General features: G+C 51.4%; 6 non-coding genes across 6 annotated transcripts; 5 read left to right on the top strand and 1 right to left on the bottom strand.

The window, feature by feature from the left end:
• Positions 1–1,004: 1,004 nt before the first annotated feature.
• Positions 1,005–1,077, bottom strand: TRNAC-ACA. Its single transcript has one exon. It is a non-coding gene; the product is annotated as a tRNA-Cys (tRNA).
• A 3,058-nt stretch (positions 1,078–4,135) lies between these two features.
• Positions 4,136–4,207, top strand: TRNAE-UUC. The gene has a single exon. It is a non-coding gene; the product is annotated as a tRNA-Glu (tRNA).
• A 3,868-nt stretch (positions 4,208–8,075) lies between these two features.
• TRNAV-AAC lies at positions 8,076–8,148 on the top strand. The gene has a single exon. It is a non-coding gene; the product is annotated as a tRNA-Val (tRNA).
• A 3,052-nt stretch (positions 8,149–11,200) lies between these two features.
• TRNAE-CUC lies at positions 11,201–11,272 on the top strand. The gene has a single exon. It is a non-coding gene; the product is annotated as a tRNA-Glu (tRNA).
• Positions 11,273–14,674: 3,402 nt separating this feature from the next.
• TRNAK-UUU lies at positions 14,675–14,747 on the top strand. Its single transcript has one exon. It is a non-coding gene; the product is annotated as a tRNA-Lys (tRNA).
• A 7,914-nt stretch (positions 14,748–22,661) lies between these two features.
• On the top strand, positions 22,662–22,734 carry TRNAR-UCG. The gene has a single exon. It is a non-coding gene; the product is annotated as a tRNA-Arg (tRNA).
• The last annotated feature ends 399 nt before the right edge of the window (positions 22,735–23,133 follow it).

Raw genomic sequence — 23,133 nt, 5'->3', positions numbered from 1 at the left:
AAGAGAATCCCTGATAGCATATGAGAACAAGGAAAGGTTTGGGGACAAATTACAGCTACTTCCCAAGAGTTTGTTTCTTCTGTAATTAATTGACCCTGGCCCCATCAATTGATCCTGGCCTGGTGTCTGGCCGTGGAATTTACTGTTTTTATCTCAGCATATTTGTAAAGCAGTTTCTTCTTTAAAAGCTCCTTTATTCTAGGTTATACAAACAGGTCACTTCCCCAGCTATTTCAAGGAGATGGAATTTTCCTGACCCACAGGGAACTTAAACTAACATGCTCAAGATCACACATTCCTTAGGAGAAAAAAAAAACCCACCAAACCGTTGCTGTTTCTACCCAAATGATCAATGAGACCAGAAAGTGAGACTGTGCAATTAACTGTCTGGGACTACACTGACTCTGCAGTTACTTGGATGCAGACACACCCAGCTCTACGGTTGGTAAACGTACAGAGACTCTGCTGCTCTGAACTAGCAGCACATGACCTCTGAACAGCTACCATTTGAATATATCTGAAAGTCACAAGGAACAACAATCAGTGCTAAAGGAAGGCTGCCATTTACTAGAGCCCCAGTTGATGCCGTGTGCATAAAGAGAGGATTGAATGTGTAACAGGGAGTTTGTAAATCTTGGTTATTTTAGTTTTGTAACAGGCTCCTGTCCACCTCCAGTAGAGTTTTCAGTCCCAATGGCAACTTACTTACCAAATGTAATACAGACTAGTCCATGCCTCCCATGTGGATGTGGTTCTTGTTCTTCTGCACATTGTAGCCCATGGAGGCTAAGGACCTGCACATGTGTCTTCATGGGCCTTTGTTTAGTTGATGAAAACAAGCCTACACACTTAGCAGATTGGAACTGATTTCAGCTGGGGACTTGTTTGATAGGTTTTTGTGCATTTGCACAGGCAAACATTGAGTATGTCCATTTATTTCAGGGATCCCTAATTAGTGGAGCTCCTGAGCATACTGGAAACAGAATTATTTTTAATTTCAGAAATTGGGACACTTGGATTTGAACTAAGGACCACTTGATTTGTAATCAAACACTCTACCACTGAGCTATACCCCCATGACATTTACACGGGCAAGTCAGTGATCTTAAGGATTTTGAAGGATGGGCTCTGCCTCAGCGAGCTCCTTTTCTATTCCCAGGCCACAGGGGTTTTAAAAATGGGGTTTGAGTAAACTTTATATACACATGTAGATACCACAGCTTGCACACCCACCAACATAGCTTCCCCCACTGACATAGCTACCACCTCTCATTATTTATGAATAGGTGGGAAATAACCTCCTGAATGGACAGGAACCAATGTATCAGATATTGCTGTGTCTGCATTCAATATTGGTAACTGGTCATATTGGGCTGGATTAGTAGGAGCATTGCAAGCAGATCAAGGGAAGTGATTATTCCCCTCTATTCCGCACTGGTGAGGCCACATCTGGGGCATTGCGTTCAGTTCCCCCCCCTCTCTGCCCCTCCCCTGAGACCCACCCTGTCCATCCAAACAGCGTCTGATGTTTTCCTCTCTAGCCAGCTTGCTTCCTAGAACGAACGCTCCTTGAGTGGGGTGATCCACAGGGAGTAGCTCAAACCTCCAAAGTGCCTGGCCAGGGGCAGGACATTAGCACAGCAAGGGAGGGGTGTGGCAGTGACATCACAAAGGCCTTTTGCAGGGGCTCAGACTATTGGCCAAAGGTGGTGGGGAGGTGGTGACCTCACAGAGAGATGCTGACATCAGCCAGACAGGACAGGGGTGAGGGGCCAGGGAAACCTCAGAGACCCCTGTGGCTTTGCTTCAGCAAGTCTCCTTCTCCAGGTCTCTCTTTGAGGACTGAGAGAGTATTCAGGTTCACATACGTGAGTGCCAGGAGGAACCTCTTTCGAGTTTTCTCCTTCCCTTTTCGTGATTTTACTAGAAAACAGATATCCCTGTTTAGAAGGTAAGAGCCTCCTCAAGGGAAGGGATGTCCTGGGCGTGTCACAGTTCGGATTCCAGTGGCCCCCCTACACTGTAAGGAAACTCCCACCACCTGCTCTGTGTTCGCAGTGCGGGAGAGAGCAGCATCCATGGCAGTGATTTGCTCCTGGCTGCCGGAGCAGAGCAGCAGGCTCAGCTGTCAGAACTTCCCAGAGCTATGAAAGGGGAGGGGCCCAGCCTCTGTAGCAGGAATGCAGGGCAGGCGAGTTCACGACGGGCATTGTGGGATACTGGCAGAGGCCAGTTATGGTGATATAATGAACAGCAGCGTCTACACTGACACTCTGTCACTTTAAGTTTGCTGCAAAAAGCTCTAGACCTCTCATCGAAGTCGTTTTATTTTGTCAGCAAAACAGGGCAGTTTTGTCGCCAGACATGGCATTGCAGTGTGTGCACCAGCCACAAGCTGCCGACCGAGGTAGCATTGTGTGTTTTTCACACACCAGAGCAATATCATTCTGCTGAAACAACTTTGTAGTGCAGACCTGGCCAAAGATTCACTCACACACACTGCTTGCAAGGAAAACATCACCTGCTCCTCTGCTTTGCAGAATCCAGACACAAGCAAAGCTTGTCAGGCCCTGGTGGCGATGGCAGGGAGTCAGGTGTGGGCACACAGAGTGCTTTAGTCACCCACAGGCGCCATGGCTTAGCTGGCTAAAACTTCTGTTTTGTAAACAGGAGATTCTGGGTTCAACTCCCAGTGGTGCCTTGTTGGCTGGATGTTGGGGTACCTGTTATTGGCTACTGTCAGAAGAGAAGTTTCAGAGCTAGATGGGCCTTTGGTCTAGCCCAGGGTGGTTTTTCTTATGGTTTAAATAACACTCACAGGCACTGATAATAGAGTTACTGAAAGTTTGGGAATTAGGAGCAGGTAGGTCAGTGGTCCAGTCCCCTCACAGATGACCCCCCTCCCCTCTCTGGGACAGGGGCAGGTCTGAGCTCTCACCCAAATGCTCATTGTGGCTGCCAGAATCTGTGGGCAGCTTGTTTAGTTTACAGCAAAGGTTGAGTCCTGCTTTGTGCACCGTGTGTGAGAATGAAAATCCTAAACCTCCCTTTGAAATATCGAATGCAGCAGGACGTGTTATTGTCCCTGCCCCAAAGCAGACAGACCAATGGAGAAATGCCGTCGAGTCCAAGGTAATACTCTCCTGCCATTTTACTTTTTTGCTTGCTAAATTCCTTCTTATCTGCCCGGCCCAGGCTGTCCTCTGCCTCTGTTGCTGCTCCCTGCCTGCTCTAGAGTCAAACACGCAGGGCCCCCAGGGGAACAGAGGCTGGGACAGGGCAGCAGCCTGGGTTGGGCTGGGAAGATGCTGGGAGTTCTTGTTCCCTGAGAACTGGCCTGGCTCCCTTCTCAACAGCAAACAAATCAATTCCACGTCCCCTCCCCAGAAAAACCAGCCTGGAGCCAAGGGCAGCAGGGGACGATTCCCTCCAGTTCCCACCGAGGCAGGAGAGAACCCAGGGTGTTTGTAGCAGAGCTTATGGAACTGACGTGGGGAAACCAGCCTTTAACAACAGGCAGTTCCAGTTTAAGCTCAGTGTTTTTAACAATTTCTACAATATTAAATAACCCTTCAATCATAGTGTCACCATCCATAAAATTGCTTCAGCCTTACAGGTTCCCAAGTGCAAAACTAAACATCTCTTCAAATCCAAGGGAGTGGAGATCAGTCAATGTTCAGAGTCATCCCACATAAAAGAACCATGTTGTGGTACATACTGGCCCCATCATGTGGCCATGGCCTTTCCCTCCTCCTCCAGAGTCAGAATGTGATCAGCTCACACCCAGGGGGTGCAACACCCCTCCCTTGGTCTCTATGCCAGAGCTCCTATCAGCTCAGTGTCCTTCCCACAAGAGTCGGCTGCTGAGAGGGTTGCAATGGGGTAAATTAAGGCAGAGGAGGATTGTTCCTCATGGGTTTTCTTTGTGTGGCCCTGTGATCCTGCTGGAGGAAGCATGATTTGTGTTTGTTTCAGTGGCTTGGGTTGGGCTCAGGTTGTGACCCTGGGTACAGGGCTTCCTGCACAATCTGCTCTTAGCCCCTCAGGGAGTGGACAATGAGGCAGCTTCAGAAAGTGGATAGAAAGTAGCCTAAGAAAGTGTAGTATAAGTGAGAAGAAAACTACTGTAATCACCTCCCTGGTGGTCTAGTGGTTAGGATTTGGCACTTTCACTGCCAAGGTCTGGGTTCAATTCCCAGTCAGGGAAAAGTGACTTTAAACCAAAGATGCTTCAGTTATTCTTCACTTGCAATGTAAACAAATCCATGGTGTTTTTCTGATTCCCCCCATCTTCCCAGTGTCTCCATGGCAGGGCCAGCTCCAGGCACCAGCACAGCAAGCAGGTTCCTGGGGCAGTCAATGGAAAGGGGAGGCTTCAGCAGCAATTCGGCACTCTTGGAGGGAAGGACTTGCTGCCAAAAGCAGCAGAGGTAGAGCTGCTGCTGACTGCAGCTTTTTTATTTTTTTTTCCGCTTGGGGTGGCAAAAATGCTGGATCTGGCCCTGCTCCATGGAAGATAATTTCTTAAATGCCAGATGAGTGGAGTTATATCAGTTCTCAGCCTGAGTCCTTAGGTCTGAATCCTGAGGCTATTGTCCCATCATGGGGCCATTTCCCTCCTCTCTTTCCTAGGGAAGCACAATTTTCCTTGCACAGACACAGGAACAGCGAGATCTTTCTCTGTCCCTTGTGCAAAGCAGGGGGCCAAATTCCATGGAAACAATGGACGAGCAGGGGGCCCTGGGCACATCCAGCCCTGGCCATGAGATGTTCCCTCCCCTCTTTCTTTATGCCCCTGTTGTTATTTCATGGATTGTCTGGGATGGGGGAAAAGCTGAGTTCACTCCAGGTGGAGGGGGAAAGAACCCTGAAAATCTCAGGCCCCAACCCCCGCTACCAGGATCACCGAGGTGCTGGGAATCTGCATGGGAAAGGGACTGTGTGAATTGTCAAGGTGGGGAATGAATAAGAATCTACAACTAGATCCACCTCATTAATCACTGACACAGGCTAATCCTGCTGCAGATAGAAGGGAAACTGGGAGTGATTCTTTGCTGTGCAGCCATGGAAACAGTGACCCAATTGCAGCGCAGTGAATGTGCTGGGGAAAGCTGGACTTCACAGGCAGGTGGCAATAGCAGATCCTAGAAATACCTGGAGCTTCCCACACCACTGCTGCCACCAGGGTCAGGTGTTGAGCGACTCACAGCGCCCCTCCCCTCCCATTACCTTCCAGCAGGGGGTGGCAGCACCCCCCACCCAATGCAGGGGAGAGGGCTGAGTGCATCTCTGCACCCTGAGCCCAGGGCACCCACTCTCTCTGCCCCACACATCGAATCTGGCCCTGCTGCAAAGTGACCCCTAAGAACCAGCAGCCTCCAGGACCGCAGGTTTTGCCTCAGAGCAGGGAATGTGTCCCCCAGGCTGCTCTTAGGCCACTGGATGCTCTGGAAACAGGAGGGCTCTGAGTGTAAGCTACAGCTCATGTGGGGATGTAGCTCAGTGGTAGAGCACATGCTTTGCATATGGGAGGTTCTGGGTTCAATCTCCAGGTTCCTTTCTTCACCCTGTGGCTTTGCTCATGCCCAGGGGGGATGTGGCCCAGCAGTCTCCCTGCAGGAGTTTCAATCCTGCTCAGTGAGGGGCAAGTGCCAATTGCATGGAAGGTCTGGGGGGGTTTCTGCTCCTAAATCTCCTCAGTACATGTAAGATTCCCACCTGCTGTGCTGCTTGGGACAAAGGTAGATGAGAAGGGTGAATCCTCCAGCACTGGAGGGAAAGGTCCCATCTGCTCAGACTAAGAGGCCAGGAAACAGAGGGGCAGTCAGTGCTCAGGGAGGAGAGAGGTCAGTGATTTACACCCACCAGGGGTCACTGTCTTTTTGAGTATCACAGGGGGAGCTGTGCTATGGCTACACTGGCGAGTTGCAGCGCTGGAAAGCCTCCACCAGCGCTGCAATTAGTAAGTGGCCACACCTGCAGGGCACTTGCAGCGCTGCAACTCCCTGGCTGCAGCGCTGGCCGTACACCTCACTCAGCATGGGGAATAAGGATTCCAGCGCTGGTGCTGCCGCGCTGGTCATCAAGTGTGGCCACACACCAGCGCTGTGATTGGCCTCCAGGGAATAAGGTGTATCCCAGAATGCTTTTATAAATTACTCTCTTTGTTTTGTTATGCAGCCTCTCTTTGTTTTGTTGTGAACGAGCTCCGATCGGAGCTCCGTTCTGTACCTGGCTGTAAACAATCAAATGAGAGGCAGGCAGGGAGAGTGAATGAAACAGAACGGAGCCGATCGGAGCTCCGTTTGAACTGCTTATCTATAAAAACAAACACTGATCACAGCAAACAGGAGCTATCTGTACCTGGCTGTGAATGATCAAATGAGAGGCAGGGGAAACAGTGTTGGATGCAGGCTGTTAGGGTTTGCAAACATTTTGTGATTTTTCCAATCTCTCTCTTCCCCGCTCCCTGTCACAGTACACCACCCTCCACCCCCCTCTTTTGAAAAGCACGTTGGTGCACTTGAATGCTGGGATAGCTGCCCATAATGCATCACTCCCAGCAGCGCTGCAAATGCTCCAAATGTGGCCACACACCAGCGCTGGTAGCTGTGAGTGTGGCCACACACCAGCGCTGCTCCTACACAGCTGGATGACCAGCGCTGCAAACTACCAGCGCTGCAAACCGTAAGTGTAGCCATACCCTCAGTATCCCCCTTCCCAGCTCTGACACCACAGAGGCTTGCCTGTGTCCCTGTTCCTATTCCTATTCGCCCCCCTTAGCAAAACATGATTCCAATTCCCCTACCCCCATTCCCATTTCCCCCCTTACTTCCTGACTGACTGCAGACTATATAGTAAAACTGGAGTTCTGCTTAACTATATCTTAACCGATCATTTTACTGAAATGTAACTAACCAATCCTAACATACTGTAACATGATTATCTAACCAATTATACCCCACCACCTTAATTTACCTTAGTTTACACCCAACAATTTAATTATACAGCAGACAGAAACAGTCATAGAACCAGACAGAGATTATGCAGACAAGCAATAGGAAAGTGGGGACTACAGTGACAGAACAACAAAGAAATGAGGATTTCACACCCCACTATTGATCAGTGAGTTCCTGCCAGACAGGATGCTATTATGGTAGAGGTTGTGGGTGCTGGTTGTTTAACTGTCTGGCCCCCAGGGCAGGATTTTGAGGTTCACCATTACTGTCTCAGAATGCCAGCACCCATCTTTTGTTCACTTAAAACACGAGCAGGGAGATTTCAACACCACAGAACTCATGGAGCTCCAGGAAACGTGTAACTTCAGGTCCGTGTGAGTGTGTCTAAAAATCAGCTGTGCTGTAGAAGGTCTCTAGGAGTTGAAAGAGATGTGCCATCTTGACCTCCCTAAAGAGTTCATCAACTATTAACAAAAAGGAGGGTTCATAAGTTATAGTCTTTGTAGCAGGAGGATGGTGGACTGCTTTTAAATGCTAGTTTTAAGACTCTTTTCCCCCTATCTCTTGGGTGTTCTGGTCTCTGCATAGAGACGTAGTTTCAAATCCCACTCCTGACATGACCATCTGGAGAAAATGGCCTCACTTCAATCTCCTGTGCAGCAATAGAACCCCATTTGCTTAGCTTTTCTATTCCAGTAGTTGTGAGAGAAGCTCCAAACCTGGGGGAAACAGGGCCTGTTCTCTCGACTGATCAATTTTTGTCTTCCTTCATTCCAAGCCCTTTCTTCAGATACATCTGTATTTCCCACACTATTTTGTTTAATGTTCTTTGCTTTTATGAAACTTTAGGATCATCATTTAATTGCCACACAACTGTACTTCTGAAGTAAAGTGAAACACAATATTTTTTGGATATTCTTGCAGAAGAGTTTTGTTTTCTGATGTGGAATTGAACAGGGGCTACCTGAGAGGGACAATTCTACTCCCTTTTCTTGACTCATCCACAAAACATAAGTTCTTGATGCCCTTTGTTTCCCTGTTCTTCAAAGGGAAATTAGCTGGTTTAGCGGCTACTGAGAAAGCCCTTGAAAAGGGCCCCAAAATTGCTAGCCTCTGGTTTCTGTAGTGTAGTGGTTATCACATTTGCCTAACATGCAAAAGGTCCCTGGTTCAAAACCAGCCAGAAACATTGTGGCTTTCTCTCCCTTGATCTTTTATCACTCCAAGTCCTTTCTCAAATACATCCATAGCTTCTATGCTTTCTTCCTCGTTATTTTTTCCTTTCATGGAACTTTAAATTGAAAAGGAGAGGCTTAGCCGGCATTTTGAGGGAAGGAACAGACCATCATTTGGGAGACTGCCAGCTCCATAACAAATCTGAGCATAGAAGAATCCCAAACCTTTGTCCTGCATATTTAGCTCCCAGCCAGGAGTTTCCCCCTAACTTTTATTTATGTTGAGCTAACTACAAACAGCCTCATGTATCCTTTTCATGTCAGAGAAATCTATTGACTGATGATCACATTTCCACTACTTTCCTGGCTAGGCAGGGTTGGGGTGTGAGGAATCAGAACATAATAATTGGAACTCTCTAAACGCTCCTTTTAACATACAACATCACTTTCCCCTTTTTAAATAACATTTTCCCATCGTATTTTTGAACCCTCATCATCTTGCATGTCTTCAAACGATGTTAACGCAAACTCTGAGCTACAAATCTCCTTACTGTTCCATTGGAATTTTTAGCACAGTATATTGATTTTTATTGCCATCTTGTTTTACTCTCAGGCTGGTTTTTATAAATCATCACAAATGCAGTAACGAGGCGTTAGAGAAATATACAAGAAATGAAGACAGTGTAATCCAGTCGATAGGCAGAGAGCTGACTCCCTCCGCAGCCTGAAACAATCTCCATGACAATAAAGAGGGCTGGGAGGAATATGACACCGAAGTACTTATATGCCCAGTGCGGAGCTGGAGCCAATGTAGGAAGAAGTAGAGACGCTAAAGATGGCTGAAGGGGGACAGTCAGCTCCTGAAGGGTTATTTTCCCCTCTCTTAGCTAGGCTAGAAGAGGAGAAAATTCTGTCTCACTCTCAGATGATGGAAATGTCAATTTGACCTCGCTTCCTGTCCTACTAAAGCTCAGAGACAGGAAGAGACATTTCCTGCCTAAGAGCCTCAGGAGAGCAAGGCTGGGGAGCAGGCAAAACTAAGGGCCCCGTTACACAGAATCTAACTCCTGTCAGCTCGTGTGAGTTGGTATCAAAACCCCTCCTGGGCTTCTAGGAAAGAGTTAGTATTGGCTCTGTGGGTTTTCCTGGAAGAGCCTCTAGTAGGAGGAAGAAGAAGTGGAGAGGATGGCGATGGGCCTAAATGAAAGCAGAAGAGGATTGTTCTTCTTGGGGTTTGTTTGTGTTACTCTTGTGATCCTTGTGGAGGAAGCTGAGGCGTCATTGGAGTTTGTGTCAAAGCCTTTGGTTGGGCTCAGTTTGTGACCCTGAGCACAGGGGATCCTTCACCCTCCGTTCTTGTCCCCTCAAGGCAATGGAGAATAGACCAGATTCTAAAATTAGACAGAGGAGCCAGAGAAAGCTTCCTATGGGTGATAAAAAACACCCATTGTTACCTCTCTAGTGGTCTAGTCTATTCATTAGGTTTCAGCGCTTTCACCACCACGACCCTGATTTGATTTCATCAGGGAAAGAAGCTTTTCAATACATATCTTCACTTGTCTCCTCAACTGATATTTCATCATGCTCAGATGGGTTTTGGAGACCAAGTGAAAATCAAATGGCCTGAGAACAGAGCATACGTATGTTCCCATTGTCAGGGGCGGTTCTACATATTCCGCCGCCCCAAGCAGTCAGGCGCGGGAGGCGCCCCGGAGCCCCGGGAGCAGCGGACCTCCCGCGGGCTTGACTGGTGAGGGTCCGCTAGTCGCGCGGCTCGGCTGGACCTCCCACAGCTGCGGGCGGTTCGCTGGTCCGGCGACTGCGGTTGAGCTGCCGCAGGCATGCCTGCGGGAGGTCCAGCCGAGCCGCGGGACCAGCGAACCGTCCGCAGTCATGCTTGCGGGAGGTCCACTGGAGCCGCGGAACGAGCGCCCCCTCCGCAGTCATGCCTGCGGCAGGTCCGGTCGTCCCGGGGCTCCGGTGGACCTCCCGCAGGCATGACTGCGGCAGGTCTGCCGGCCCAGCCTGCCGCCCACCCCCGGGAAAGGGCCGCCCCATGCGCGTGCTTGTCGCGCTGGGGTCTGGAGCCGGCCCTGCCCATTGTGGACCTTCCATACAAGTAGAGCTGGGCAAATCATTTATTTCCTTGCTTACTAGCTAGCCTAACCTACATAATAATAATAATAGTTCAGGTTGCTCCAAGATGAATTTTTTTTCAGTTTTCTTGTTGAAACAAAACTAAAAAAAAACATAATAAATCATTTTTGGGCCACCAAAATATTTCAGTAAATAAAATATTCATCCAAAAAACATTCACCCAGCTCTATAGACTAGTCTTCAAAATTAACCACCTGGAGAGAAGGATCAGTAGCCTCTTCCATGCCTGAAATCTAGCTGCTGAAGGGTTCTGAGGAGAACCAAGTAGCCTTCCACCTGTATGCCACTGGTTGCTGCCTTGCTCAAGGTGAAAGGCAACATGGCTTAGTGGCAGATCTACATATAGCCTCTGTTCAAATGTCTACAGAGCTCAGAGAGAGGAAGAAACATGAGCTGCCTAAGATTATAGAGAGGACAGAGATTCTGGATTGTTGTGCAATCACCACAGCAGAAGGGTCCGAGGGGTTCAGCACTGTGGTTGCTTGTTGAGGACACAGAACTCACAACATGGCAAAGCTCAGAGCCTCGTTACATGGAGTCAGAATGTGATCAGCTCACACCCAGGGGGAGCAACACCCCTGCCTTGGTCTCTATGTCAGAGCTCCTATAAGCTCAGTCTCCTTCCTGCAAGAGTCGGCTGCTGAGAGGGTTGCAATGGGGTAAATGAAGGCAGAGGAGGATTGTTCCTCACGGGTTTTCTTTGTGTGGCTCTGTGATCCTGCTGGAGGAAGCATGATTTGAGTTTGTTTCAGTGGCTTGGGTTGGGCTCAGGTTGTGACCCTGAGCACAGGGGTTCCTGCACTCTCTGCTCTTAGCCCCTCAGCAAATGGACAATGGAGCAGTTTCAGAAAGTGGATAGAAAGTAACCTAAGAAAGTGTAACATAAGTGAGACAAAAATTATCATCACCTCCCTGGTGGTCTAGTGGTTAGGATTTGGCACTCTCACTGCCATGGCCTGGGTTCAATTCCCAGTCAGGGAAAAGTGACTTTAAACCAAAAAAGCTTCAGTTATTCTTCGCTTGCAATGTAAACAAAACCTTAATTTTTTCCTGATTCCCCCATCTTCCCAGTGTCTCCATGGCAGGGCTGGCTCCAGTGCAGCAAGCAGGTGCCTGGGGCGACCAATGGAAAGGGGAGGCATGTCGGGCTCTTCGGTGGCAATTCAGCCCTCTTGGAGGGAAGGACTTGCTGCCAAAAGCGACAGAGGTAGAGTTGCCCCTGATTGTGGCTTTTATACATTTTTTTTCCATTTGGGGTGGCAAAAATGCTGGATCTGGCCCTGCTCCATGGAAGACAATTTGTTAAATGCCAGATGAGTGCAGTTCTATCAGTTCTCAGCCTGAGTCCTTAGGTCTTAATCCTGAGGATATTGTCCCACCATGGGGCCATTTCCCACCTCTCTTTCCTAGGGAAGCACAATGTTCCTTGCACAGACACAGGAACAGCAAGATCTTTCTCTGTCCCTTGTGCAAAGCAGGGGGCCAAATTCCATGGAAACAATGGACAAGCAGGGGGCCCTGGGCACATCCAGCCCTGGCTGTGAGATGTTCCCTCCCCTCTTTCTTTATGCCCCTGTTGTTATTTCATGGATTGTCTGGGGTGGGGGAAAAGCTGAGTTCACTCCAGGTGGGGGGAAAAGAACCCTGAAAATCTCAGGCCCCAACCCCTGCTACCAGGATCACTGAGGTTCTGGGGATTTGAGTAGGAAAGGGACTGTGTGAATTGTCAAGGTGGGGAATGAATAACAATCTACAACTAGATCCACCTCACTAACCACCAACACAGGCTAATCCTGCTGCCGATAGAAGGGAAACTGAGAGTGATTCTTTGCTGTTCAGCCATGGAAACAGTGACCCAATTGCACCGCAGTGAACGTGCTGGGGAAAGCTGGACTTTACAGGCAGGTGGAAACACCTGGAGCTCCCCACCCCACTTCTGCCGCCAGGGTGAGGTGTTGAGCTGCTCACAGAGTCCCCCACCATGACCTTGCAGCAGGAGGTGGCAGCGCCCCCCCACCCAATGCAGGGGAGAGGGCTGAGTGTATCTCTGCACCCTGAGACCAAAGCACGAATTCTCTGTGCCCCACACATTGAATCTGGCCCTGCTGAAAAGTGACCCCTATGAACAAGTAACCTGCAGGAGAGCAGGACTGGCCCTCAGAGAGGGGAATGGGCTTCTCATGAAGCTTATAGATCTCTAGATGCAGTGGAAACAGGAGGGCTCTGAATGTAACCCATAGCCCCCACACCCTGTGTGGGGATGGAGCACATGCTTTGCACGTATGAGGCTCTGGGTTCAATCTCCATGTTTGTTTTTTCACCCTGCTGCTTTGCTCCTGCCCAGAGGGGATGTGGCCCAGCAGTCTCCCTGCAGGAGTTTTAATCCTGCTCAGTGAGGGGCAAGTGACAATTGCATGGAAGGTCTGGGGGGGTTTCTGCTCCTAAGTCAGCTCAGTACATGTAAGATTCCCACCCGCTCTGCTGCTTGGGACAAGGGTAGATGAGAAGGGCGAATCCTCCAGCACCGGAGGGAAAGGTCCCATCTGCACAGACTGAGAGGCAAGGAAACACAGGGGCAGTCAGTGCTCAGAGAGGAGAGAGGTCAGTGATTCACACCCACCAGGGGACACTGTCTTTTTGAGTATCACAGGGGTAGCTGTGTTAGTCTGGATCTGTAAAAAGAGACAGAGTCCTGTGCCACCTTATAGACTAACAGATGTACAGGAGCATAAGCTTTCGTGGGTGAATCCCCACTTCGTCAGATGAATGCAGTGGGAATTCTGTGCCTGGCTAGCCAACTACAAAAGCAGTTTCTCCTCCCTTGATGCTCACACCTCAACTGCTAGAAGAGGGCCTCATCCTCCCTGATTGAACTAACCTCCTTATCTCTAGACTGATTCTTTCCTGGATATTTATACCTGCCCCTGGAAATTTCTATGACATTCATCTGACGAAGTGGGGATTCACCCACGAAAGCTCATGCTCCAATACGTCTCTTAGTCTGTAAGGTGCCACAGGGCTCTTTGTCTTTTTGAGGCGAGTGCAGCTTGCTTGGGATGGTGCTGACGATGGATAGAAAAAAGGCTGGAGTCAATGACTGATGAGACCACAGAAGGGGAAGGGGAATGGCAGCCCCACAGAAGGTCCTGGGTGATCAGATGCCCCAGTTATTGCACCCTGGCCTGTCACAGAGAGAGAAAAGACCCAGCGGGACCCAGGCCCCCTACAGTGATCCCATGGACAAGAACCTGGCTGGGAGTGGGGTGAAGGTTCCCTCTGGGCAAAGGGGAGCTGAAATCCCTCAGTGTCCTGGAGTTTAAGCAATGGAAGCTTCAAACCCTGCATGGGTTTGGGCTGAGGTGCATCAGCAGAAGGTTGGACTGGACACGGGAGGCAGGTTTATATAATTTTTGGTGGTGCCCAGAATGGGACTAAGTCCTGCCCCACACCCCACACACACCTGCCTAAGGCTCTGGGGGGGAGTTTGGGTGTGGGAGGGAGAGGGGCTGGGCTCTGGGAGAGAGTTTGGGTGCAGGGGCTGGGCTCAGTCAGGGGGTTGGGGTGCAGGAGAGTGTGCAGCTGTGGGAAGAACAACTTGGGATTGCTTGGGGAAGCCACCTTTAAAAACACAAGTGTAACATGCTAGTTACATTTTAATAAGACCAAATTAAATGGTGCAGGACAGAGCCATCTACAGTCTATTGTCCTGGTCAATGGGAGCCATCAAGAGTCCAAACCACTATTAATGGCCCACACTTTGCATCATTACAACAGAACCTCAGAGTTATAGTTCATATTTCTAGTTTCAGATACAGGAATGATCGGTTCATACAAATAGGATGAACACACTCAGTAGATTATAAGCTTTGTAATGATACCTTACAAGAGACCTTTTGCATGAAGCATAGTCCAGTCACTTTATATTCACACTCATTAGCATATTTTCATAAAATCACATGGAGTGCAACGTCACAGCAGGGAAAGGATTTTACTGCAGCACCTGGCAGCAGTTGAGTTTCATGTTCAGGCTGTGGTATGAGTTCCTCCAGGTTTCTCGTAAGCACACAGGGACCTTAGCGGGTGCTCTCGATACAGGAATGGCCCAGATATGATAAAGTGATGGGGATTGCATTTTCCTTTTTTAGTTTTGTATTTCCAATGACATTTCTGTTTGTGATTTCGTTTTGCTTTGTATAACTGTGTTTTCTCCTGGATTTGATATTTAACTAAAAAAAGAATAAGGCCTCAGGGCACCGGATGGAGGAGCAGGCTGGGGCTAGGACTGCTAAGAGAGCGAGAGTAGCAGGTTTTCTGTATTGTTTCCTGCCCTCATTTTCATGACGAGTTTCTCTTCTGCACAAAATTTGTTTTTTTAACATGTGAGCCTGGCTAGCTCAGTTGGCAGAGCATCAGACTTTTAATCTGAGGGTCCAGGGTTCAAGTCCCTGGTCAGGTGAAGCAGGACCCATTCCTCTTAAAATGGAAGAAGGCATCTCTCTAGGGTGTTATTTGACCTTTTTTCCCCAGGACTTGGCTTTTCACTAGGAAGGGCCATGTACTGCCTGGGACTGAAGGGGCAACTTCCTCACATGCCCACTGGCCTCTCAGGCTGGATTAAGAAAGGCCTCTGGGAGCTGCAGCAAACTGCTGCATGACAACTTGGTGAGCAAATGCAGGGCTGCCCCCACAGGGTCATCCACACCAGAGCTCAGCAGAGGTCTGGGGGTTCCCTATTGGTCCCATGGTGTAAGGGCAGCACTCGGGACTTTGAATCCTGCAATCTGAGCTGAAGTCTCGGTGGGATCTGAGGGCAATTCCTGTGCCACAAACCCTGCTGGGTCTTCCAAGGCTCTGTCTTGCTTTCTCAAAGGCCATGAAAGCCTGTCTTTCACCCGCTAGCTGTTGTGACTTGAGCACAAGAGGGGACGTTTGATCCAGAAGCCTGGCCATGCCTGGAGTCCTGTAGGTAGGGATGCGAGCTCCATTTCCTCTCAGTCCTGAAGCTGGGCTGCAGCCTGGCCTGGGAGGCAGCCCTATTGGTTGACCTACTGGCCCAAAGTCACTTGGGCGGCGTTGGTGTTCCCCAGGGATGCTGAAGGGCCTAAGGGAGGGAGGCTCAATACTCCCCCCATCAGTCAGGGTGGAAGAGAAGGGCTGCAAGCAGGGCCGGCTTTAGGCCGATTTGCCCGATTCCCCCGAATTGGGCCCCGCGCCTGAGAGGGCCCCGCGCCGGCAGCGTCTCCCGGAAGCAGCAGCTGTTGTTGCTAGGCAACGAGAGACCCTGGCCGGCTGAGGCAGAGGCAGCCGCCTGGGTGTTGCAGGTCAGGAGGGGGGGGGAAGGCACATGTGCTTTGCAGCCCTCCTTCCCCTCCCCCACCCCCAGCACTCACCTGGAGGAGACGCCGAGGGAGCTTCCGGTCCGGTGGGAGACAGGAATCTCTGCCGTGCACCTCACTCACCTGAGCAGCTGCTGGGGCTTCCAGCCGTGAGTGTCTGACCCTGTGATTCCCCGCAGGGTTGTAATATTGGGCTGGTGTTGTGGTTTTCGTGGTGTTGCTGTCTGAGGGTGAGTTGGTGCCTGCCTGTGTCTGGTTCAAAACTAAAGTCGGGATCATGTAACCCAGGAAAAAAGCCCCGAGCCGGTACTTAGTGCTGTGAACTCCAGGTGAGAGAGAGAGGGGGGTTTGAGGAGGAAACCAAATACATCAAGAGGGGAGAATGCGAAAGGTCTGCAACAGGCAGGCTGAGACTTCTCTCTCCCGCGCCCCCCTCCGGCAAGAGGGGAAACTGAGGCACGGAGTGATCTGATTCCCCTCTCCAAATTATTTTGCACAGGAAGAGGACGGGGGGCTCCTATCCAGACCAGTTCCCTTCCCATCAACTCTGCTTTCCCTGCTGCAAGATCTCTGTAGGGGCTGAATATTTCCATTAAACTATGGCTCCTTCGTTTGCCCTACAACAATAAATTAGACCAGCTTTTGGGGGGGGGGCTATTCCCCTCCCCCAAAGCTGTGGGGATATTAAGGTTTTTTTGAGGGGGGGCATGATAATATACCAGACCAATCAAATGCCCAGCTCAGCTTTCTAGCCATCCAGCAGCTCTAGGCAGGGAAGGAAGGTGCTCTTGGTGCAGAGTGGTTGCAAAACAGGGGTGAATTTAGCGGGGGGGGGTCCGGTTGAAATCCCGCCTCATGCAGCCATACAGAATCATTGGCAGCGCTGGGAGAGGCCAGGAGTGGAAGCAGGTGGCCTGGGGGTGGGGGGACATTTGCCCTCAGTCCTGGGCTCTGGGATGGACTAGGCTGGGTGGTGGGTTCAGTCTAGTCTTCCAGCCTGTTGCTCTCACTGAGGTTTGTGGTTTTCATCTGGCTCCACCGAAAAGAGCAAACAAGCCCAGTAGAAAAGCGGAGTGAGAGAGGCGGGAAAGGGTGTGTAATGGGTTAAAGTGACCCATCAACGAAAGAGTAAAACCAGAGTTTGACTGGGTTTCCCCCCAGCCACCACTCCTGCAAACACTGGGCAAGGGGCAGCCCCATTCCCCACCGAGGCTATGGTGAGGGGCAGCAGAGGAGGAAGGAAGCCACATGTGATGGCAGTCCCCGCCCCTCCCCCCCCAAGCACCCAGCACCCCCTCTCCAGCCCCCAAACTCTGTCCCAGAGCCTGCACCCAGCCATCCGCACTCCCTCCCAGAGCCTGCACCCCTCCACCATTCCTGCACCCCACCCCGTGCCCCAGCCCAGAGCCTGCACCAAGCACCCAAACTCCGTCCCACTCAGCCTGGGCAAAGCTCTCCTTGGTCTGGCTCCCAGCCCCTCTCCAAGGGTTGCAGCTGTCTGGAGGTGCTGCCTTCCACACCTTCCTCATTCACACCTCATCCATTCAACAGGGCAACTGATTACAAAGTGGGGGGAAGATCTTATTCTACTTCTAGCAAAAAGACATTTTTCTTTTACCTTAATTACACTACCTTTAGGGCCTGCTATAACATATTACCAAGGTTCACTACAAAGTCATATAAAAGTTACACAAAAATGCATAATGCAGAGATTTATCTACAACTGCATTGATTGACTGCTGTGTGCAGTAATATAGTGACCCCTGGGTCTTTGAATGAGGCATTATACTTGGTGGGGAGGGTGAGGGGGCAAGTGGCGGGTGGGCACAGAGATGAGCAGTGAGCCAGCAGGAGTTCTAGGGGCGGGCATGGGGGTTTCTGGCAGGGGAGGGAGAAGGTGAAAGGAGGCAAGTGGTGGGTGGGGACTGACTAGGAGGGATGCAGCAAGCCAGCGGAGGGCTAGGGGGTGAAGAGGGGTGTGATGGTGGGGCTGAGCAGGGAGGGGACAGGTCCTATTTTACTGCTGTGATCTGGTCACCCCATGTGTGCTGTTTCTTCCTGCCCCCCGCCCCCACCGAACCTTGTTTCGATGGGGCGGAGCTGGGGAAGGAGAGTTTGTTTCCACGGGGCCGGGCGGCACTGGGGGGGGGGGAGGGGGCAATTTTATATTAATAAGGAAATATTTATAAATTTTAATAAAATAAACAGTGAAGAAAATCAGTTGGAGAACTATCAAAACAAATTATTTTCCTAATATGAAAGTGCAAATCAGCTAATTAATATATGATGCAATGTATGTAATAGATAATTGTGTTATTATTTATATAGTCATGGAAAGTAAATAATACATGGAAGAAATGAAAGGGGTTTTTAAAGGGTTTTTTTGTTTTAGTCATCCCTGCCGGGGCCTCATCGAAACTGTTCGAATTGGGCCCCGCACTTCCTGAAGCCGGCCCTGACAATGACGCTAATCATCTAGTGGAACAAGCTCCGCAAGGGACGTGGTTAATTCCCCATCACTGCCGGGTGTAAATGAAGACCGCAGCTCTTGCTGCAAGACACCTGGTGTGTGGGTGTCCCTGTTCCCCCTTCAGAACCTCTGGTACATGGTGCTTCCCTCCTCCCAGTTCAAGATCCCCATCATGTGGGTGCTCCCATCCAGGATCTCTGGGGGGTGTCTCTGTCCCCCACCCCATGAACTAGCTCCCGTGTGTGGTTTCCCCTGTCTGCCCCCATCCGGGATCTGTGGGTGTCTCTGTTCCCCTTTTCAAGATCTGTGTTGGTTGGGTGCGTCCCTTCCCCCAAGTCAGAATCCCCAGCGTGTGGGTGCTCCCATTGGGCTGACCTGGCTCCCCTCTCTCTAGGAGGACTGGGGACCCCAAACTTCCCAAAAACCATCATAGCGAGGCCAACCTGAGCACAGACACCTGCTCAGCACCCCGGGGTGCAGCCCTGAACTCCAGCAATCAGCTACACTCAGCTGCCCACCCAACAAGCGTTACATGCAGGAGCCTTCGTGCCCCACGTGTTCAGGTCCCTCCCAGCGCCAGCTTTAAACTCCGCTGCTCAGTTCTAAGCGTTGGCCACACGGGGGCAGCCTGGAGCTCAGCCAACGCCTCCCGTTGCTGGTTGAGTTTCCCGCTCCTCGTGGCAGGTTCACACCCCGCAGGCAGATCTCTGAACCGGAGCCGAACCGTTCCCCAAATCCAGCGCTTTAGCAGCAGCTTTGCTAGGAAAGCGCTGACGTCCCCAAGTAAAGTAAGAGCCAGAGCGCTGTGTCAAGGATCTTCTATTGGGCCCCTCACCGTGGTGTCTGTCAGGCGCAAGGAGAAACCAGGGAAATGTTTTCATGGCGTTTAAGGGCAGAAGGGGCCATTAGCTCAGCTAGTCTGACCCCGAATAATACAGAATTACACCATGACACGTATTGATCCCACAGACCTTAGATAGATCAAAGCGTTTCAGCCCTCAGGAAGGAGGCTAAACTGGGTACCAGAGGCAGTGAACAAGGGGCCCCCAAGGCAATGGCAGGGAACTGACGAGGTGAAATATGCCCAGATGATCCCAGCAGGCGACCCACCCCCATGCCACAGATGTGGGAGTCCCTGTTCCTGCTGCCCTTAAGAATCTCTGGTGGTAAGTGGGTCCCCCCCGTTCCCCAGATAAGAATCCTCCATGTGGTTTCGCTGGCTTCACCTCCAGATAAGAACATTGTGTGGAGGGAGTGGGAGGAAGGTTGTCTGGCAGATATGTAAAGGGGGACTGTGTCTCCCTGTCTGGCCCAGGCTCCTGGGAGGAAGTGATCTCAGTGTGTCTGGCTGTCTCCATTCCTCCCACCCATAAGAATCCCTGGTGTGTGGGTGCACCCTAGACCATTACGGATCTCTGGGGGTGGGTGTCTCTCTCCCCCTAGTCAGGATCTCTGGGACGTGCCTGTATAAAAGGAGACTTTGACTCACCCAGGCTGGGCTGCCATCATGGAACAGACCAGGTCCTTCTGTGGAGGGTTTGCGTTCCTCCAAGGATGTGATCTCAGTGTGTGTGGGTGTCCCTGTCCCTTCAACCCTTAACAATCCCTGGTGTGTGGGTGCGCTGGGCCCCGTTACAGTCCCCTCTGTCTTACCCCCCATGAGGGATCTGGTGGATGTGGGTTTTCTCCACGCTACTGGGGGTGTCTGGTGCCCCTATCCCTCCTGGTTAATAATGGAGTGTGTGGGTGTCTCCCCACCCGTTAAGGATCCGTGTTGTGCGGATGCCCCCGTTCTTCTCATTAAGAATGGGGCAATGGAGCATATGGGTGTGTCCCCCGCCCCATGAACTAGCTCCTGTGTGTGGTTCCCCTGCCCCCATCCAGGCTCTGTGGTGTGTGGGTGTCGCTGTTCCCCTTTTCAAGATCTGTGTTGCAGGGGGGCGTCCCTCCCCCCAACTCAGAATCCCCAGCGTGTGGGTGCTCCCATCCCCCCCTCCAGGCTTTGCGGGGGGTGTCCGTATAAAAAGAGACTGTGTCTCACTGTCTTACCCAGGCTACGCTGTAGGGACTATCCAGAGGTGCAATCCCACTACTGATCAGCACAGGAGTTTTGACCTGCGCTGTTTCCGACCTGGGCCGGTTCACCCCTCCTTAGGTAACCTGGGGACCCCAAGCTCCCCTGTGATCATCATATTGATGCTGAACTTAGTGCTGACACCCGATCGGCACAGCCCCCTGCAGCCCAGAACTCCTGAGCTCAAGTGATCCGCCGGCCTCAGCCTCCCCAGGAGCTGGGATCACAGGCACCAGCCATGGAGCCTGGCTGCTTTTATTGCTTGGCAGCTGGAGCTTTAAACTCTCCTTGTGAGCTCTGTGCCTTGGCCAGACGGGGACAGCCTGGAACTGGGAAATGATCCTGCTTTCCCCGCCCCCGTCTCATGTCTGGATGCAGGCTTCTCTCTCCTCTCATGTAAGATCCCAGATGTTTCGGTGCCCCCCATCCCCCATCCAGGAGCCCAGGTGTCCAGGTAACTCTGCCCCCCCGTACAACATCCTGGGAGTGTGGGTGCCACTCTCCCCCCCAGCAGATCTCTGGTGGGTGGGTCCCCAGGGTGTGAGCGCTCCCATCCCCCGATACAGGCTGGGGGGGGGGTATAACTGGCTCTCCCTGTCCTGCCCAGGTGGTGCTACAGCAGCTGTTCACAGGGGCAGCAACCCCACTGTCACCCTGCAGCTTTACCCTGCTCCAGGGGTGACCTGCTTCACCCTCCTGTGGGAGCCCGGGCACCCCGAACTTCCCAGAATCATCTGATTGATGCCGAGCTTAGCACAGACACCGGCTCAGCATGGCAGGGTGCAGCCCTGAGCCCTGACAATCAGCTTCCCTCCGCCTCCTGCTGCTCAGCGAGGGTCCCATGCGAGAGGCTTCGAGCCCCGCGTGTCCTGCCAGGTCCCTCTCAGCTCCAGCTTTCAACTCTGCTTGTGAGCTCCCCTCTCTGGCCAGACGGGGGCAGCACTAATGGCCTCGTCTAAATTTGACCCTTCAGACTGCAGATTATAACCCAGCCGGCAGATTATAACCCAGGAAGCCAAATTCTTCCCCAAACTGACAGTTGAAGCAGAAGATCCCATTGGAAAGATCAGGATTTTTGCCTTTAAAAACAAGGAAAATGTGCATTGTTCTCTTCTGTCTACAGTGAGAGATTGAAGAAGCTCAATTGATTTCATTGACTGGAGGTTAAGAGGCGATTTAATCACTGTTTTAAATACATTTTACAAATTCCCAGAGCGGGGAATATGTGATTTAAAGGGGTCTTTAATTCACCAGACAAACACTGAACAAGACCCCCTTGGCTTGTAGTCGATGTCAGAAAATGCCAACTGGAAATAACCATTTTTTAACCATGAGGCTAATTATCTAATGGAACAATCTCCGCAAGGGAGGTGGTAAATTCCCCATCACTTGCAGTTTGTAAATCAAGACTGCAGCTCTTGCTGCAAGACACCTGGTGTGTGGGTGTCCCTGTTCTGCGTTTTGGGATCCCTGGTACATGGTGCCTCCCTCCCACCAGTTCAGGGTCCCCACAATGGGTGCTCCCATCCCCCCATGCAGTCTCTGTGGGGGATGGAGGGTGTATAAAAAGAGACCGTATCTCACTGTCTTGCCCAGGCTAAGCTGCAGGGGCTACTCACAGGCGCGATCCCACTACTGATCTGCACGGGAGATTTGACCTGCTCCGTTTCCGACCTGGGCCGGTTCACCCCTCCTTAGGCAACCTGGGGACCCCAAGCTTCTCAGGGATCACCATATTGATGCCAAAATTAGTGCAGACACCCGATCGGCACAACCCCCCGTGGCTGGGAGCTCTGGGATCCACCCACAGTAGCTGGGAGCTGTGGGGTCCATCCGTGGTGGCATGGGCCTGTGGGAGCCCCTTCCGACACTGGTGGCTGATAGCTGTGGGGCCCCCACCAGCCGACAGCTCCAGTCTTGCTGCCCCAGGGCTGAGGTGGAAAATGTCACTGAGATCTCTGAAAGTCACAGATTCTGGGACCCCCTTTATATAATCTGAGCCTTAATCGTTGTTGACTGTCTCTCTCAATCTAGTGGTCTGCTCTAGCGCAGATGGGACAGGGAAGACAGAAGCTCACCCCCCAGCACAGGTTTTGGCAGCAATGGCTCTTGGGCTATTTGCTGTGCATGCAGAGGACTTGTCCAGGCCGGTGGAGCAGCTCAGCCAGATGAGGAGCTGGAAGAAGGAGACCTGAGCAGCCTGGACATCCCACTTTTTCTCCACAGCCACTGCCTGTCAGCAGGATTCCTCCTTCTCCTCAGTGAGACCAAATCTAAGCACCTAGATAGCTGGTCTGTCCACTGCACCCCAATCCCCCATGCCTGAGCCTCCCTGCCAAAGTCCTGTACCTGGCTGCAGAGAATTGTCTCACATCTCGCTGGGAACTCGACTTCTTGTGCCCAGAGAGTCTCGGCCCCACTCAGTAGAGGACCTGAGAAACACAGTGTCTGCCTTTTCCAAATAACTGCTTGGAGAGGTTTTGTTCTTGTGACCACGTGGCCTAACGGATAAGGCGTCTGACTTCGGATCAGGCGATTGAGGGTTCAAGTCCCTTCGTGGTTGTGATTGTGCAGTTTTACCTTTGGGCTGAACGTCCTGCTCCCTTCAGGGCTGGAACCTCTTCTTGGCTGCTCAGGCCAATGCTCTGGCTTCAGCTAGAGCCCCGGGAAGGAGTTGTGGGGTGGGCGTCACAAAGGCTGGGGCATGAGCCCCAGGTGCTTCCAGTCTCACCTTTGCCCTTCCTGACTTGCTAAAGAAAATGGGCGGCTGCCCGGGCTAGTGTGTGGAGCAGTTTCCCTCTTCCAAGTGTGCGCCTGTCCCTGTGCTTGAGGGGGGTTGCTACATAGCACCTTGGGAGCCTGGGTGTTTCTCTGCTTCTCGCCAGCTGGGGAAAAGCCTCTTGGGGTAAAATCTCCTGCCCCACTGCCAAAGTGAGCACCTTGAGTGGGAACGGTCAGAGGC

This window comes from Mauremys reevesii, linkage group 12 (assembly GCF_016161935.1).
Source record: "Mauremys reevesii isolate NIE-2019 linkage group 12, ASM1616193v1, whole genome shotgun sequence".
NCBI lineage: Eukaryota > Metazoa > Chordata > Testudines > Geoemydidae > Mauremys > Mauremys reevesii.
This window is presented reverse-complemented; position numbering and strand designations above follow the sequence as displayed.